Raw genomic sequence first — 20,000 nt, 5'->3', positions numbered from 1 at the left:
ACGAATGTCAGTGTGTGTATATATCGATGGGTGTTCGTGTGTATGTGCGTGCGTATTCATGGAGATATATATTATATTATAATCAACGTATCAATGTCCTTGATATTATATCGTTTAATAATTGCTGTAGTCTTGAGCTAAATTAGAGCTGTCAATATCTATAAATGATTGTTTGGTAATTTATGGAACATATGTCATTGTTTTGCTGTGCGTTGGGGAGGGAATTCCCTAATGTAGACCATTATAGTCTGGCAATTATGTTTTGTAAACTCAAGGTGAATTTTGTGGAAGCGGGTATGTCCAGAAAATATTATTTGACCTCTGCTTAGTTACCTAATCATTCTGGTCACTTTAACTCATTGTTTTATCATAGGCAAGGCTAGACACCCTCCCCCCCTATGAGTATATGGTGGTGGTCTCTGTTGATAGGAAATGGGGACAGGTTGTCATGTTTAATATTATCATGTTGGTTTCAAATTGTTTAAAGTTGTTCAATATTTTGGAGAATAATGAAGAATTATATGTACACAAATTCTTATTTTGTCTTTTCATTAATATAGAAGGCCAAGAAAATTTTAATAATAGGTGTAGGCATGGCCATGTGGTAATAAGCTTGTTTTCCACTCACTTGGTTTTAAATTCAATCCCACTATGTGGCACCTTGGGCAAGTAGCTTCTATAACTCTAGGCTGACCAAAACCTTGTGAGTGAAATTGGCAGATGAAAACTGAAAGTAGCATGTCATATGTGTGTGTGTGTGTGTGTATACTAGCAAACATATTTAACATGTTCATATACACTAAAATGCGAAATAACCTTCATTGCAGCAACTGCTTCTGAATTATGTCATTGGACTGTAGGATGTGTTTCTGCGTCATTATGCCTCATCAGCTACAAATTAACAAATTTATTACTCCTAGACTACTAAAATCTGTGCAACCAATACAGAAACAGAAATAATAATAATAAATTTGTTGGAATTTCAGCATAACAGTTCTCGAAGCAATGTGTATTATGTGCTCTCCACCCACACCCTACATTTTTTCACACCTCCACCAATGAACCAATCCATGTTACATCATGCACCACGCTTGTCTACCTCCACCTACTTCTGTTGTCCAACACTGCTTTGTCATCTCTCTCTCTCTCCTGTACTCCACTTATCAACTAATTAATTGCTGTTCCCATGTATACTTATGTTCACCACTCATTGTATTCCCTTTCTCTTCCCCTCTCACTCGCTCCCCATTTGCACTCTTGTGGACACCATGCTCACTCAGCCTGTCCCATCCTCTGTACCATTCTACTTACATTCACCTCTTTGTATCTTGAGGGTACACCCTGGTACATCATCAACTTTCTCTGTCTCTCTCTGGCTGGTGTGGCCATGTATCTCCTCTTCAGCAAGACACTTGTTTCTGTTTCCCTATCATAGTTTAACCTCTCACCACCTGACTCACTCCCCTTCTCATTTGAGGGGTCTTTGTCTTGCAAGTTACTCAGTGACCTTACTGGTGTTGGTATCACATAAAAAGCACCCAGTACACTTTATATAGTGCTTGGCATTACAAAGGGCATCCAGCTACAGAAACCAATCCGAAACAGATGGTTGAGCTCTGAGCAGTCTTTTGCCTAGCCAGCCCCTGTCAAACCATCCAACCCCTGCCAGCATGGAAAACGAATGTGAAATGATAATGATGATGAAATGAAAAGCATTGTGAAGCTGGAATTTATTAATTAAGGACCTGTATGTGTGTGTGTGTGTGTGTGTGTGTGTGCACACGCACGCACATGCGTATGCATGTTTATATGTGTATATATATAAATCTTTATTCGTATACTCTTGTATGCTTGTATATTTGCACATACATACATACATACGTGTGTATATAGACACAAAAACATACATATGCACACATATTTATACACATGCACACACACACACTAGTCTAGTGTGTCAAAATTATACAACAGTAGTAGAACTATAAAACTTTTATTGTCGTAACGAGTCAGCAATTTCTGGTAGACTCAGCTAGTTATTGTTCATAAAGCTAAGAGTTATCTGTTTTTGATTGTCTTCCAGATATGGCCATCTCTCTGACATTTATGAGATAGTATCGATTTAGTGAATGTTAAGAATTCGCTCACAGCTGTTATGCTTTTCAAAAATCAATGATTTATGGTGCCTTCATGTTTCTTGTTTCAAATCAACATCAATGTTGTTATTGTTGTTTAAGTGTATATTATATTAATCTTAGCTGTACATATATTTATTTTTCATGTGTATATATATATATATATATATATATATATATATATATATATATATATATATACATATATGTATATAGATAGATAGATGTATGTACATTTTTATGAATGTATATGTATATATATGTGTGCGTGTATATATATATATATATATAATATATGTATGTGTACATTATATATATGTGTGTGTGTACATTATACATATGTACATACATACGAGTGTACTTATATATGTTAATGTTTCACTGAGGCATAGCAATACTAATAACCTGGTGTTAGAACTCTGTATACATATTCTTCAGAATAAAGCATTCAATGTTCTGATGAAGCTGTAAGTTGATGCACAAACACTCAACTCTGAGTGTACTGCTCTTTGTAGTAGAAACAGCCAGAAGCTAATGAAGTTCATTGCATGCATAATTTCCTGTTCTTTTGTCATTTGTTTAATTACATACATACATATATATATATACATACATACATACTTGCATGCATGGTTGTGTGGTAAGAAGCTTGCTTCCAAACCACATGGTTCCGTGTTCAGTCCTACTGCATGGCACCTTGGGCAAGTGTCTTCTGCTATAACTTCAGGCCAACCAAAGCCTTGTGAGTGGATTTGGTTGACGGAAACTGGAAGAAGCCCATCATATATGTATGTATATATATATATATATATATATATATATATATATATATATATATATATAAATAAATAATGTATGTATTTGTGTGTCTGTGTCTGTCCCACTACCATCACTTGACAACCAATGCTGGTGTGTTTATGTTCCAGTAACTTAGCATTTCAGCAAAGAGACCGATAAAATAAGTACTAGGCTTACAAAGAATAAGTTCTGGGTTCAATATCTTTGACTAAAACCCTTTAAGGTGATGCTCCAGTATGACCACAGTCAAGTGATTGAAACAAGTAAAAGAATATATATATATATATATATATATATATATATATATATATATATATATACAGGGTTGGTCAAAAATCACCCGGCAGTAAATCAAAATTCCATAAATATTTAATATTCCGTTTTATTTATTCATTTGGAAAAATTGTGTCACTCAAGAAGGACTTCAGTTTCAACAATTTTTATGATGTTTCATATTTAGATGCTTTTATTAGATCCATTTAGTTTTTAAACATAAATAAATCTTGGAATTAAATGGTTTTGATTTAGTGTCAGGTGACTTTTGACCAACCCTGTATATATGTGTCTTTAACGGAGAGGGTGGGAGAGAAATAAGATAGATAGGTATAGTTATGTAGGCATAGACAAGGCAATAGTTAGAGATCTGACTTTCTCATTGACAAGTTCTCTTTAGAACCATATGCTCAGGGGTTCAATCCCACTGCGTGGATTTTATCAGTTGGTGACTCCTATTATAGCTATGGGTTAGCCACTACCTTGTGAGTGAAATTGCTGCACAGAAATTGAAGAAGCTTATTGCACATGTTAATATATGTATATATGTATGTATGCATGTCTATGTGTGTGTACACATCTGAGTGAGTTTTGTACTTTCCTTGCCTTGACATGTTTGTGTGCTGATGCAAACAAAGGCATTACTATTTATACAGATGGTGTCCTTTGTTTTCAGTCAACCATGAAAGCATGTCCTGGTATTCTTACATGTCATAGCATGTTATTCTGATTGTAAACAAAACTCCTCACTTTTCTCACAAACAGTGTGAGCTGGTGGCTTTTTTTTTTCTGTTTTTGACTATTAATTTGCTTGGAAGCCAATAAAATTTGGTTTCAGAAAGGATATCTGGCCATGCATAGAAAACACTGCCTTAGTGCAAACTTGTCTGGTCCAAGCATGCATAGAAAAATAAATGCTAAAATGAAATGATACAAGCATATGTGCTTATATGCATGCTTTCACACACGTACATACATACACACATACATTAATATGTATATAACAATTATAGTCTACACACAGGGTAGCATCAGTCAGAAAAACTGGAATAAGTTTTAAGTATTAGACAGCCTTTAGCTGTAATAGTAAATTATAAGAATATAATTATGTTTGTCTCCACTATAGTAATAGCTTAATTTCTGACGACTGCTTTATAGAATACTAGCAGAAATACCCGGCTTTGCCTGGGTTAAAGAGAATAATGAAATCTAAAAACGCCGTCTAGACTACGCAACCCTCAACTGTTAGTAGCTACGATACCATATTTCTACATTAATAACTCTCCAATCCATGCCAGCATGGAACATAGACATTAAGTGGAATGCCAGTCTCTCATCTAGGAGGGCCTTGAAATCAATGTTACCAACTGGGGACTATGTGTGTCGTAGTGATAATAAAAAGACCCAAAGGAGGTCTGCAACGAAATAATTTTACTCAACACTTTGCAAGTGAATCAGTGGAGGCAAAGATGCGTCTCATTTACTTGACAATTTATGCACCACATTGCAGAAATCACAATGAAAGTATATCTGAAAGGGTAGTCTTACACTGTTGTACCGTTGAATTACAAATAATGCTCATCTGTTATGTTCGGGTTAAAATTTCATCAACATCAAAAATATATGAATTTTCATGGGAGTTATGGCCGTTATACATAGAATATAATTTCCAAATTTCATAAAGATCCGTTCAGTACTTTTGACGTAGTTTTGGATAAGAAAACAAATGACTAATGTGTGTGTTTGTGTGCATGTGTTTGTGTGTGATGGGTGTATATATGTATAGATATCTGTATGCATGTATATATATGTATATATGTGTACATATTACATGTACATCTATATATATATATACATCTACACATGTGTATACATATACATGTATGCATATAGATCTATATCTATATATATATATCTATGCATATACGTGTACATATACATCTCTTTCTCTCTCTCTGAAAGTATCGAAATGTGATTGTTTCAGTTAGTGGAATAACGTGTACATATACATCTATATGTATACATATACATCTCTCTCTCTCTCTCTTTCTCTCTTTCTCTCTCTCTCTGAAAGTATCTGTCATTACAGTATCGAAATGTGATTGTTTCAGTTAGTAGAATAGTTTCATTTTTAAAGTGAAAGTATTTGACATGAGTGTTTTTGTTTCACTTTTGACACGTAATACTTAAATAGTGGAGGAGATATTATGTTGCTGTGGGCTCGAACTCTGGAAGAAGTTAAAATTTTTTTTTGACTAAAACACAACTGGAACCCTAAGTAAGGCATCTGTAAAATTTGAATGAAATTGGTTGCGTAGTTCTCGAGTTTTAGGGATTCACACAGACAGACAGACAGACAGACAGACAGACAGACACACATTCTCATTTTTATATATATAGATTCTGTGGTTACTGATTGAGAAAGAGATTAAGCATAATTTCTCTGAAATCTAGTCCGCAAATCATGAAATGATTCATCATGTGACTCTCCTCCTCTTCGAAAGTAAGTCAGTGAACTTGGAGCTTGGTACCTGGAAAGGTAAGTTCATGCTGCTAGTGGGCATGTGACAGATGGACTGATTAAGTTGCTTGAAATCTGGTTCAGTGCAGACCTCAAGGTGGATAGGAACTAGGATGAAGTTATAAGCTATGTAACCAGTCTCACCCAGAAATAAAATAGAAACTACCTCCAGTAGCTCAACTAGAGGAGGTAAATGCATACATCATCCCAATTATTTATTATTGCCCAGGAAGAGCAAGGTTTCCTGTTTTGTAGCTGTGGTGGAGATTGTATGGTGGATGAAATTGAAAGAACTAGGGATGGGCACTTCTTAGCTGTGGTTGTTGTATCTTCCCCAATTTGCACCTGATTAGATGGCCTGCTCTTTCATTTCTTGTAGCAAGGACACAGTTCTGTAGTCAGGTGGTCCATCTTCTGTGCCCATCCTTTGTTCAGAGGATTAGTTTTTTAATTACTAATGATGCAATGACATGCTAAGACTGCACTCTCTGCAGCGAATCTTGGAAGGTGAGTAGATGTGACCATCCTTTGTCAGGCATGTCTTCCTATAGTTTGTCTCCAATGCAACTGTTGTCCGAGATTGGGCCAAACCCAAGACTAAGTACCTGGCATCTGGTATGTTGTCAGGCACTCATAACTCTTTACCGATTGGTAGAACTTCCATATTAGCATTCTATAAGGACTGGTGTGGAAAAGCAGCAACATTCTTGGGGAAACACTATGGGAAGCCAAGAATCAACTGGTGATCTGTTAAGGTAGAGGACTTTTGACCCAAGGATTATGAAGAATTTCCAATAATTACTGGCCTGGCATTATTATTGAGGAACATTGCTAGTTTAAGATGAGCTCTACAAACATGGAAGTGATGTTAGATGGATCTGTGTAGAATGATGAAACAGTTCAGTGTCTGGACATTGCTGATTTGTGCAGTTATGTTGAATGGATTTTGTTTGATGTGGAATATAAATCTGGCTATTGCTAATTCCCTCATGAAGATCATCTGAATCTGTCCTTTGACCATGAAAGGTAGGCCTTTCTACTGTGCCTGGTGACTATGGTAAAACAGATTGTATAGGAGATGTGACTGAAAAGACTCATGTCAGATACTTTCTTTTTTGGTGCTTTATTACCAACAATTGTCCAAGAAGGCCAAGCAGTTTCCCACTGGCCATGGTAAATGAGATTTATAGTGGACGAAATGGAAAAAAAAACTGAAGATAATTACTTTCCTCTTTGTTCAGACCCTCTTCAGCTTGTTTGACTTTCAATTCTGTAGATAAGTGAGGACAATGTGAAATGCAGTCATGCAGTAAATTTATTTGAAAGAAGAGTAAGAATACGTTGAGATTGACTTGAAGCTAAACAACAGTTAGAGATATTTTACTAAACCACTTGAAATTGTTGATTATATTGACAATTAATTGAGCCTTCTCATTAGAAATATAGTCACACAAGGGTTTAAAACTCGCCAACTAATCAGTTAAGGATCTCAATATCTTTACATTCCACTCTGTTAATTTTGACTTTACATGCTAGGCATGACAAAATACTGCTCGGTAAACAGTTAAAAATGACAAGTTTTGTATGAGCATTAAGTGTTAAATCAACCTTAATTTTTTTTTTTATTAGATTGTTTTAGAGTCTAGAATTTAGAGCAATGATTCCCAATCTTTTCTACGCCCTGCTCCCCTAGGAAATGTTTGATTAATTTTTAAACCCTATACAAATTTAATATTACATTTTGAAGAAGAAAAGTCAATTTTCTAACAACTAATTTATTTTTTCAAATGAAGCCTCATCCAATTCTCTGTGTGATCAACAAATTGAATTCATAAAACAAGCTTTTGCTTCAATGCATAAAATGCAAATGTAGTGTGAGTAATTAGGAAAGAAAATGCAAGCAGTGACATCAATCACAATTGCGAACATGAAATTCAGTGACTTCTTTGTTCTTACTTCTTAAACACGACCTTTTCAAAACCTGGAACTTTCTTCTGCTTGCCATCTGCAGCTCTGCCTGTGGATCCAGGCAATTCATAGATTTTCTTTTGATTGACAAAAAGAACAGCAGTTAGTCATTGCAAATGGAATATGGACACTGTTCTTAGTCATAATCTCATGAGGGTTAAATCTACGTACATATAATGGTTTCTGAATTAGGTACTTGGCCAGCAATTTTTTAGAGATGGGGGTTAGTCAATACCTTTGACCCTGGTGAAGGTCAAGTCAGGTATGGGAAGATGCACCAATGTTGCATCCACCGTTTGTTAGTATTTGCTTGGATCATTAGGGCAGACCTGAGCAGTGTCCCAACCAGTCTCCACATCTGTGAGATACTTCCTCATCTACCATGACCATGTGGCATGTGACCACCCAAAACAAGCTATCACTCCAGCTGGGTCCTCCAAGAAGAAAACACAATACACAGGATCCATCTCAGAAAAACCAAGCAACATGACTAAACAGTCTGAGCTGATGTTCTTGAATCATACAAGTAACAAGACATATCCCAGTTTCTGAGAATAGTCATTGGTTGGACTTGGATGTACTGATCACTAGACAAGGGTGTTTGGTGCTGTTGATATCTTAGCAGGAGGACAAAGGTTTGAGTCTTCAAGTCTCTGGTTATCCCTGTCTTTGCTCTAGAGTTGCTAGACTTGGACATTGTCTGGGGCTCTTAGGAGCTGTCTGAACTCCTTTGATACCACAATGCTTCATAGGATTATGGGTTACCATTAAGCCAGATTTCCAGTTCTGGACAGATACTTTATATTTCATCCCTCCAGGAGTGGATAAAATAAAGTTGACCTTAGCAGGATGTAGATTCAGAAATGAAAGAGCCAGGGGAAAAACCACAAGGTATTTTTCTGATGGTCTGGTGAGTCTGTCAGCTCACCGCCTACTACGTATGTATAATAAGATTCTAGATGTCTTACTTGAAAATTGTTATTTTTAGGAGTTAGCTAATAAATAATTTTAATCTGAAAAGCAATTTTAATAAAGCAGAAAAACTTTCCTTCTGAAATGCCATGTTATACTGGAAGGTGCTGTGCCCACAGGCCCTCAAAGACAAGTAAGATTGAGAGATTTTGTTATGTCACAGTCAATATATGTTGTCATTTTGTACTTTGAGTTAATGAGCTGTTGCTCATCTAACTGTTTGGTTTGTATGGACAACTTAGGATGGTGTATATTGCAATGTTCTGTCATCTGAGAGGATGCTTGGCTCTTATGTTTTCAGTGACACGGGGACTGGTGTTTTGTGTAGATGCATGGAAGTTAGCCCATCCATTAAATTTGGTTAGATCGAAGAGATACAAGTTGACCTTCTCACCTTGATTAAACTGTAGCTAGGAACATAGAAGGCAAAGCAAATGCACACATTTACAACAATACACCCCCCACACACACACTCATATATACTCTCAGATGTGTACATATGCATACATGCTCATATACACACATAAATATATGACACACACATACGTACACATACACACACTTATACACTCACAATGGATTGTATATGAGAGATGCAATATGTACTATTGTGCAGTAATGGTGCAGCACACTTTAATGCTGTAAACAGTCTGTTATGGTTGTCAAACTGTGGTCACAGTGACTTGTCTAATCATAGAGAAGAGGGAGGTGTAACCTGCTGGTCATTGGCCATCGGTGTTTCATAGCAATATTGATTGAAGCTGTTTGTTTAATTTTGTCTCTGCAGTCAACCCCAAAGACGTTCGCTGTTCTGTCTGTCTGTATCTCTGCTTGTCAGTTTGTCCATTTTTCTTTTTATTTGTTTCATTTAAAAGCAATTTTTTTCCCCCTTGTTTGTCATTTTGATATTTTGTCTGTTTGCCTAGTCTGATTCCATCAGTTCATCTCAATTCAGCCTTAGAAGTAATAATTATACTGTCATAACGCTAATCTGTCATCATCTGATGTTGTGTTGAGTTATTTTCATTTTTCTATGATTTCTTTCACTTTTTTTCTATGATTTCTTTCACTTTTTTTTGTATGATTTCTTTCACTTTTTTTGTATGATTTCTTTCACTTTTTTTGTATGATTTCTTTCACTTCATCATCATCATTATCTTTGTCATGGTTATCGATGTTTTCATCATAATCATTCCCTTTGTTATCAATATTATTACCTGCCCCTCTCTTCTTCTTCGATGTCATCTTTATCAGCACCATTATCAATAACTCAGTATTAGTGTAATTAATACAGGGAGCCATTAAAAACCAAATTAGAAATAGATGAGGTAAAGAGGAAAAATTTTAAATATTAGTCATTGACAGACATTACTATCATTTTCTCCAACAAGTATGGAAAAACAACTCTGAACCTGTTTCAGTCTTACTCTGACCTCATTAGCAAAGCATACACTTCACTGTATTATGTATGCCAAAGGTAGAAGATTGTGCGTAGGACGGTATACTACAACAACAACAACTACTACTACTACTACTACTACTACTAGCACCGCCACCACCACAATTGTTTAGATACTTAGTGATAAGGCCTGTTCACTAAGTTATGTGTTCTATAATACTTAAACAGGTTGACTTGTTCAAGTCTCTCTAGATGGAGCTAGTAGTTAAGACAAGTACTCTTAAGAGATGTTCTTGCAATACTGTAGTTTCAAGGACTTGGCTTCATTCTAAGGTTGCCAAGACCTCCACAAGATATTTCTGTGACCTTCCAGATGAGACGGATTTGGTTGATGCTCTGCTTAAACATCTTTAATCCTTTAGCATTTAGATTATGCTTGTCAAATGCAATACTTATTTGATCACATTGTTTTGAAATGATCACACTTTGAGATTTTGATGTTGTGATTGTTTATTTTTATAATGATATTGTAGGATAAGTGTGAGAGGCTGAATCTGGCTAGTTTAAACATAAGACAGGTAGAATATTTGGGCTTGGTGTGGCCAGTTTAAATGCTAAAGGGTTTTAAGTCAATATTTCCTGGAAGAACATGGATACTAGGTTGGATGTGGGGTTGGAATGGAAAAGAATCTGATCTGGACAAAACATTTGAGAGTGAGCTCCACTAACGGCATATGAGGACCAAAGGGTTTGATGATTTGCCCTGGAATTTTAAGGAGTATCTTTTATCGTTTGTTTGTTTCAGTCTTTGGATGGTAGCTATACTGGAGCTTCACCTGGAAGGGTTTAGTTGAATATATCAACCCCTCTACTTATTTTTTTAAGTTTCTTACCTACTGATCTTTTTTTACTGAACTCCTAACTTACAAGGATGTGAACAAACCAAAAACTGGTTGTCAGCACAACACAAACACAGTGACACTCACACACACATTTATGTATGAAAGGCTTCCACACAGTTTCTGTCTCCCAAATTCACGTATTCATTGCCAGAGCAGCTGTCTAGCTTCCATGGTAGTGGCCCGTAAATAGCACCATTTGAGTGTAATAGTTACCAGCATTGCGTTCTAGCACTTGTGCTGGTGGCACGTTAGAAAATCATTCGAGCGAGGTTGTTGCCAGTGCCACTGGACTGGCTCCCGTGCAGGTGGCACGTAAAAAACACCTTTTTGAGCGTGGCTGTTGCCAGTACCGTGTGACTGGCCTTCATGCTGGTGGCATATAAAAGCACCCACTACACTCTCTGAGTGGTTGGCATTAGGAAGGGCATCCAGCTGTAGAAACTCTGCCAAATCAGATTGGAGCCTGGTGCAGCCTTCTGGTTTGCCAGTCCTCAGTCAAATCATCCAGCCCATGCTAGCATGGAAAGCGGACGTTAAACGATGATAATGATGATGATGATGGTGAAGGCATTAGTCAGTCTAGGGCTATAGTAGAAGACACTTGCATAAGGTGCTGTGCAGCAGGATTGAACTCAAAACTACATGGTCGCAAAGCAAGCTTCTTAACTTCATAGCTGTTCTTGCACCTATGTATAATCTCAAAAAAAAAAGACGTTTATTTCACTGTTGAACTCTTGACTTCCTGTACAACACAATAACATAGGAGACTGCATGGGTCAGCCAGTCTTGAAATTCATGACACTACAAAAATACTAATATTGTTTCACATTAATTTTGAAAGAAATGAAGAACTCTAATGTAAAGGGGAAATGCTAATCCCTTTATCTATCATTCATTTCAAGGATACTGGAGTGAAGTATGATGTTAAGAGTCAATATAGAAGCTTAATACCAAAATTTCTTCCCCTTGCAACATAGTATTCTAAATATTATTGGTTTGCACACACAAGTACACTATTGAAAGACATTCATGTAACTGACACTCCGTCAGTTAGGATGATGAGTGTTCCAGTTAATCTGGCCAACAGAACAGCCTACCATTGAAATTAACATGCAAGTGGCTGAGTATTCCACTGACATGTGTGCCCTTAATGTAGTTCTCAGGCAGGTTCAGCATGACAGAAAATATGACAACGTTGCCAACTTTGAATTACAGATACAACATATTTTTTGCCAGTTGAGTGGACTGGAGTAATGTGGAGTAAAGTATCTTGCTGAAGAGTACAATGCACCACCAAGGACTGAACTCATTACCCTATGATCATGAGCTGAATAACCCTAACCACTAAGGCACATCCCTTCACACACACACACACACACACACACACACACACACACACACACACACACACACACACTTTGTGTATTTCTGCATTCACAGTTATACATACATGTGTGTGTGTGTGTGTGTGTGTGTATCACACATCTACACATCTATATGGTTACATACACTGATATATTTACAAATACTGACAGACACACATATATATATATGTGAATACATACACGTGCACACACACACACACACACACACACACACACACACACACACACACATAAACATCATGCAAAATATTTATTCATACATATTCTGTACATATACACACACGGGTACATATATCTATGCATTCACGTAGACATAGGTAAATGCTCACATCCCAGACATACAAACTCATATTTATGCACTTACATACATACATACATACATACATAATATATACATACATACATACCTACATACATACATACCTACCTACCTACCTACATACATACATACATACATACATACATACACACATACATGTACTTATGTGTATATTCATACACAAGCGCTCATACATATTCTCATAATGTACTTGGAACCCCTCACATCGGGAGACGGCTACTCTTGGCACACTTCACCTTATCATTACACCTTTCATTTTTACTTATTGTGCACTTTAAATTGTTTATGTATGGTGATGGCAGTGGTGATGGTAGAGGTATTTTTTAGGAAAGTGATGGGGTGGGCAAGGGTAACAGTCGTTTGTTACATTCCATCTTCTTTATCAAATGCAGATAAGTTCTTTAAGGTGTGGTGCTGTTTGGCACAGATAATGTATCACTTCTTCTTTGCCTATTTCCTCCTTTTTTTTTTTCTCTACTGCTGCTGCTACTACAACTATGGCAACAACAACATCACCACCAACAACAACAACACCAACAACAATACCACCACTAACAACCACTACTACTATTTTTACATTACCATTGCCACTACGATGGTTACAGTGTCTAGTTTGGTACTTGATATTTTTTGATTACATCATACACGTATACAACAGGTTTCATATGAACACACAGACACACACACACATGAATATATGTATGGTCTGTGGTTATATGTGGATAAAATGACGATGGATATTTGTCCTCATCTTGTTTGTTGTTAACACAACATTTCGGCTGATATACCCTCCAGCCTTCATCAGGTGTCTTGGGGAAATTTTGAACCTGGGTTCTCATTCCTTTTTTCGATGTTGTTATTATTATTATTATTATTATTATCATTATTATTATCATTATTATTATCATTATTATTTTTCAGGCCACTGCCTGGAATTGAACTAGGAATCTTGGGGTTAGTAGCCCGTGCTCTTAACCACTACGCCATGGGCATATGGCGTAGTGGTTAAGAGCGCGGGCTACTAACCCCAAGATTCCGAGTTTGATTCCAAGGAGTGACCTGAACAATAATAATAATAATAATAACATCAAAAAATACCTGAGGAAGGAGAAGCCACGTGCGAAATTCCCCCAGGACACCCAATGAAGGCTGGAGGGTATATCAGTCGAAACGTTGTGTTAACAACAAGCAAGATGAGGACAAATATCCGTCAAATGTAAATAATGTATGTAATTCCACATCTCTAAAATACAGAACTGAATTAAAAATTACTTTTCACTATGCACTCACCCACACCACTTCCACCATCACCACTTCCACCATCACCACTTCCACCCACACCACTTCCACCCACACCACTTCCACCCACACCACTTCCACCCACACCACTTCCACCATCACCACTTCCACCATCACCACTTCCACCATCACCACTTCTACCATCACCACTTCCACCATCACCACTTCCACCATCACCACTTCCACCATCACCACTTCCACCATCATCTCTCTCTCTCTCTCTCTCTCTCTCTCTCTCTCTCTCTCTCTCTCTCTCTCTCTCTCTCTCTCTCTCTCTCTCTCTCTCTCTCTCTCTCTCTCTCTCTCTCTCTCTCTCTTTCTCTCTCTCTCTTTCTCTCTCTCTCTCTCTTTCTCTCTTTCCTCTCTCTCTCTCTCTCTCTCTCTCTCTCTCCTCTCTCTCTGTCTTTCCACCATCAGAATACCTCTCTACTAAATTTATATTCCTAACTCACCTCTATATCATTACCTTCAACTAACTTTTTTAACCACATGATAAATATTACATTCCCCCCTACCACATGTCATGGATATTTCTCTCTCTGTCTTTCTTTCTCCCTCTTTTTCTTTCTCTCTCTCTTTCTGCCTCAATCTTCGCCTTATCCTCTTTTTCTCTCTCCCTCCTTCTTTTTCTCGTCTTTTTTTCTAATCACCTGAAAGCACTACCAACGGGCTAAGTAATGTAATGACAAGCAGAGTGATTAATTAAAAATTAATTTGAATGAAAAAGTATTAAAAGAATTAACAAGCCTTGAAATCAGCTCCATCTTATTCTTAAAATGTTTAAGGTTCACAATATCAGAAACTGTGTTGTGTTAAATTTAGGATTTTCAAATAAGCTTTATCACCACCACCACCACCACCACCATTACTACCACCACTGCCGCCATGATCATAATTCTGATCATTGTTGTTGCTTATCCTTTTGGCAAATTTCTCATCTTTTTCTGTTTTGTATTTCCTCTTTTCATGTAGTCTTTGGGCCTTTGTGGCTAATAAAAGAAATCAGAATTGTTAGCATGCTGGAGAGAATGCTTAGTGACATTTCTTGTGTTTTTCCATTCTGAGATCAAATTTTGTTGAGTTTGACTTTGCCTCTCATCTAATTACTGTTCCTCTTTTCCCAAATTTGTGTCCATGTGATGGTGTCAGAGATTATTATTATTCAAAAACATGTAGTCCCTTAGCAGACAATACAATTTATTATTGCTGCCTTGAATTGCCAGGCGATACACTGTGCTTGAGAAAACCTGTTGAGTCAAGTGAAATCATGTGCCACCTGACTGGCACCTGTGCTGGTGGCACATAATAAGCACCATTCTAGCATGGGTCAGTACCAGTGCCCCCTGACTCTCCTCTGCTGGTGGCATGTAAAAAGTACCATCTTGGAGTGGTTCGCATTACGAAGGGCATCCAGCTGTAGAAACCATGCCAAATCAGATTGGAGCCTGGTGCAACCTACTGGCTTGCCAGTTCTCAGTCAAACCATCCAACCCATGCCAGCATGGAAAATGGACATTAAAACAATGATGATGATGAAATCCCCTAGTAGACGGTTAGTACAAAGCTGATAATTATTTCTTTATAATATTTGGTGGGATTAGCAGTTTGGATTTGAAATTTAGGAATGGACAGTCCACTAATATTAAATGAAGTGTTAAATATTTATGGTATGCAAGTTAATTAATCCAGTTCTCTGAAGCTACTGGACTTGTTATATATGTATAAACAGATTGGCTACTGATTTGTCTGAAATTAGTCATGTGATGTAAACACCTGATGAGAACCCAATAAGGTTCAAAAATCAATTAAGGCTGCTTATGTTGTTTTACAATATTTGGAGAAATAGTTAAATTTGCCATGTCTGTATTCTACTAAATTGGTTTGCATAAATATTTAGTTTCTATTTATTGCTTATTTATCATGGAGGTCTTAAAATTTCTAGTCATAGGTAAACATATACAGCACCACTTCATTCTTTTTATGAATCATGAGCATAATATAATCCAAGGTTATTTATCAAAGAGCAGTCAGTGTGTGGCTTGACAGTGTTAAAAGGAGCATTACCTGTTCAAGACAAGCAATACAGGCATGAAAGCACCAACAGTTAAACATGTTTGAGGTGCATAGAGGAGGAGAAACCATCCTGCACATCATGTCTCAGTGTCTATGTGTCCGTGCATTAGCACCTTGTACACTTGTGTCTAATAATTGCTGTTATATGTAAGATGAACCCAGCAGTCTGTTAACTCTGTTGAGAAAATCAAAGTGCCACCTTCTTTTGACAAGGAAGGAGTGAGTTCTTCTCTGTCTGGTGGTTGTTGTGATTGACATGGTGTGATGGACTTGTCTGAAAAGTTTGAAGACTGGTATTTTCCTGTCTGGTCAATGTCTCATTAACTTCTTCATATAGCATTCGGAGAAGAAGGTGAGGATAAAGAGGAGGGCGCTGTCTTCTAGTGTGTTTATCAAAGAGTGAACAAGAGTGGCAAGGCTGGTGATGATGAATGGGCCTAGGAGGAACAAAACTAGGAGTGGGCTCTTTTGATGTGTTGGATAGGGTAGAATAATCTGAACCTTTGCGTGTGTGTGTGGGGGGGGCTGGTATTGGGGAAATTTTCTGGGAATTTTGTTGAAATTATTTTTTAAAATCTTTATTTATCTTGTTTTTCTTTTGATCATTTTAAACCCTTCTTTGTTGTATTTCATTTCATGGCCAATGAAAGAAATTATTATTATTATTATTATCATCATTACTACTACTACTACTACTACTACTACGACGTCAACGGCGCCGTCTTCAGTTACCACTTTGGTATATGCACAACTGATAACAGATGTTGTCAATTCTGCATATACCAAAGTGGTAACTGCTGTTAGATAGTCAGAACAACATCATCATCATCATCATCATCATCATCAAAGATTCATATCTCAATAATGGTTAAGGCAGATACTGTGGTGATGTCAGCGAAGTCTAAGGAAACAAAGTGGCGTTATTAGTTTTTAATTCGACAGGAAAACTAATCAGTGACTTTTCATCTTCTGCCAGAAATTAGATTAAGAGGGACAGTACCAGCTTAACCTTGTAAACTTTGAACAGATTCTTTCACCGTGAAACCAGTTACGCAACAGATTGACTCATGAAAAACAGCAGGCGGTTCTCTCCGTAGGGTCACTTGAACTGCAAGAGATAACAGTCAGATCTACAAATCAATCATGCTGCTACTGCTTCTGCTTCTTCTTCTTCTTCTTCTTCTTCTTCTTCTTCTTCTTCTTCTTCTTCTTCTTCTTCTCCTCTTCCTCTTCCTCCTCCTTCTTCTTCTTCTTCTTGACGTTGCACAGTATACAATATCTCAAGGTTGTTGATTGAAGATATTGTGTCTAGCAGGGGTTTTGTACTGTTTGTCAAGTCACAACAAGGAGCTCAGACAGACAGTACTTTATGCAATATGTATGCAGTTCCAAGTAATGCCAACTTTTGCAATACACCTAGATCGTAGGGTACTTCTAAAGTTTTCAGATGTTTTTTTTTTTTTCAGATTGGGTGGTATTGAGCTCAATGCCCCGATGACAATAGGGATAACCGTTATGTTTGACTCTCGTAGCTGCCACATCTTAGTGATCTCAATTCTCAGGTCTCCATATTTATCAGCCTTTTCACTTTGTTTCATGATGACATATTGATCTCCTGGCACCACCACATCAATTATTTGGCACTCTTGTTTGTCCCTCCTAAAGGCTACTATATCTGGCCTTCAGGGCTCTAATACTGTGTCCTGGGGTCGATTTGCTCGACTAAAGGTGGTGTCCCAGCATGGCCACAGTCAAATGACTGAAACAAGTAAAAGAGTAAAACAGTAAAACAGTCAAGACGAAGAGCAAAATTTGATTGTTAATAGTTGAACGATATTTCAGCAGTACGTCTGTCTTTATCAAGTTCAAAATAAGAAGTGATAAAAATTCAAAATTATAGGAATTTCAACGTAAAGTATGAATGAGAGCAACCAGCATCCACACGTTGATGGAACAACATCATCAGTTTTTAAGTTATAATTTTATAACAGGCGAAAAGAAAAAGACAGAAAAACTCGTTCAACTAATAAAATATCTTACAATCAAATCGCGCTCTTCGTCTTGACCATTATTATTATTATTATTATTATTATTATTATTGTTGTTGTTGTTGTTGTTGTTGTTGTTGTTGTTGTTGTTGTTGTTGTTGTTGTTGTTGTTGTTGTTGTTGTTGTTGTTGTTGTTGTTGTTGTTGTTGTTGTTGTTGTTGTTGTTGTTGTTGTTGTTATCATTATCATTATCATTATTATCATTATCATTATTATTATTATTATTATTATTATTATTATTATTATTAAGGTGACAAGCTGACAGAATCATTAGTATACCGGGCAAAATGCTTAGCAGTATTTTGTCCCACTGTATATTCTGACTTCAAATTCTGTTGGAGTTGGTTTTGTTTTTCATCCTTTTGGGGTTGATAAAATAAGTACCAGTTGAGTACTGGGATCAATGTAATCAACTAACTCCCTTCCTTAAATTTCAGGCCTTGTGCCCTATAGTAGGAAGCATTTTTATTATTATTAAGGCTGTGAAAGGTGGCAAGTTGGCAGAATGGTTTTGAGTTCAAATTCCATTGAGGTCAACTTTTCCTTTCATACTTTTGGGGGTCAATATAAGTACCAGTTGCATAGTTGCATACTAGTGGTCGATGTAACTGACTAGCCCCCTCCTCCAACATTTCAGGCCTTGTGCCTATAATATAAAGGATTATTGTTATTGATGTGGGAAGCTGGTAGAATCAATAGCATCGAGACAAAATGGTTAGCAGCATTTCATGCATCTTAACATTCTGTGTGCGACTTTCCCTTTCTTCCTTTTGGGATTGATGAAATAAATACAATCGAGTGCTGGCGTCGATGTTTTTGGCACCATCCCAAATTTCAGGTTTTGTGCCTATAGTAAAAAGGTGAGCTGGCAGAACTGTTAGCATGCTGGGTAAAATGCTCAGTGGCATTTCCTCTGTCTTTATGTTCTGAGTTGAAATTCTGCTGAAGTCAACTTTACCTTTTATCCTTTTGGATTTGGTAAAATAAGTACCAGTTGAACACTTGGGTCTATGTCATTGACTTACCCGCTCCCCTGAAATTGCTAGCCTTGTGCCAAAATTTGAAATCATCATCATTATTATTATTAATAAGATGGTAAGCTGATAAAATCATTAGGAAGCTGGACAAAATGATTTGTGGCATTTTGTCTGGCTTTATTATTATTATTATCATTATTATTATTATTATTATTATTGAGTGAAAGAGCAGGTCATGCCATCAAAGTGATACTGGGGTAAAATATACGAAGCCCATTATACCCATCATGCCTACCCGTCTGATAAGGGTACACCATGCACATGCATCACAATCATATGCGCGCGACATGGTGATCTCATATCAAGATAAACAGCTCATGACCTCGCAGGTGGGGCCCAGTTAGAATTTTCTTCAGGTCGAGTAGCCCATCCCGCTCAAAAGGTCTCTGAATAAGATTTGTTTAAGGATGTTGAGCAAAACACCCATGTTTCCAAAGGTGAATTATTCAAACCCCAAAGAATTCCTCTCAACACATGGCTCCCCCACTACTTCTGCTCATGATCAGAGATGCACATATCGTCAGCTGCCAAGAGACATGCTCAACTGGTTAAGGTCAAACAACTGACAAGCAAATCTGTGGTATTGAGCAGAATATATGCTGTAGGCCATCTTTTTATACCAAGACAAAACAATGTACATGATAGCACTTCCAATCGATTCAGATCAGAAGCCATGACAGCCACTGCCATTATTATTATTATTATTATTATTATTATTATTATTATTATTATTATTATTATTATTATTATTATTATTATTATTGCTGTTGTTGTTATTATTATTAATATTTATTTTTGTTTATATTTTAGGTAAGTACCAATATATTGAGACTGAACTTTAACCTTGTTT

At 36.9% G+C, this 20,000-nt stretch overlaps 1 protein-coding gene across 10 annotated transcripts in view; it reads left to right on the top strand.

The window, feature by feature from the left end:
- Window positions 1-20,000, top strand: part of LOC106876343 (uncharacterized) — a 390,872-nt gene that overhangs the window by 191,678 nt on the left and 179,194 nt on the right. Inside the window, exon 1 of one of the 10 annotated variants that reach the window (XM_089353613.1) lies at window positions 19,966-20,000. This exon is cut by the window's right edge and continues 3 nt beyond it. The exons of the other annotated variants lie outside the window; for them this stretch is intronic. The gene's annotated coding sequence lies outside the window, so the exon portion shown is untranslated. Of the gene's footprint in view, window positions 1-19,965 lie in introns of those variants that run through there. 10 annotated transcript variants of the gene reach the window in all.

The sequence above is a fragment of the Octopus bimaculoides genome, chromosome 6, assembly GCF_046866305.1.
Source record: "Octopus bimaculoides isolate indiv1 chromosome 6, ASM4686630v1, whole genome shotgun sequence".
Classification (NCBI taxonomy): domain Eukaryota; kingdom Metazoa; phylum Mollusca; class Cephalopoda; order Octopoda; family Octopodidae; genus Octopus; species Octopus bimaculoides.
The sequence above is the reverse complement of the archived record's forward strand: the minus strand, read 5'-3'. Positions and strand labels throughout refer to the sequence as shown.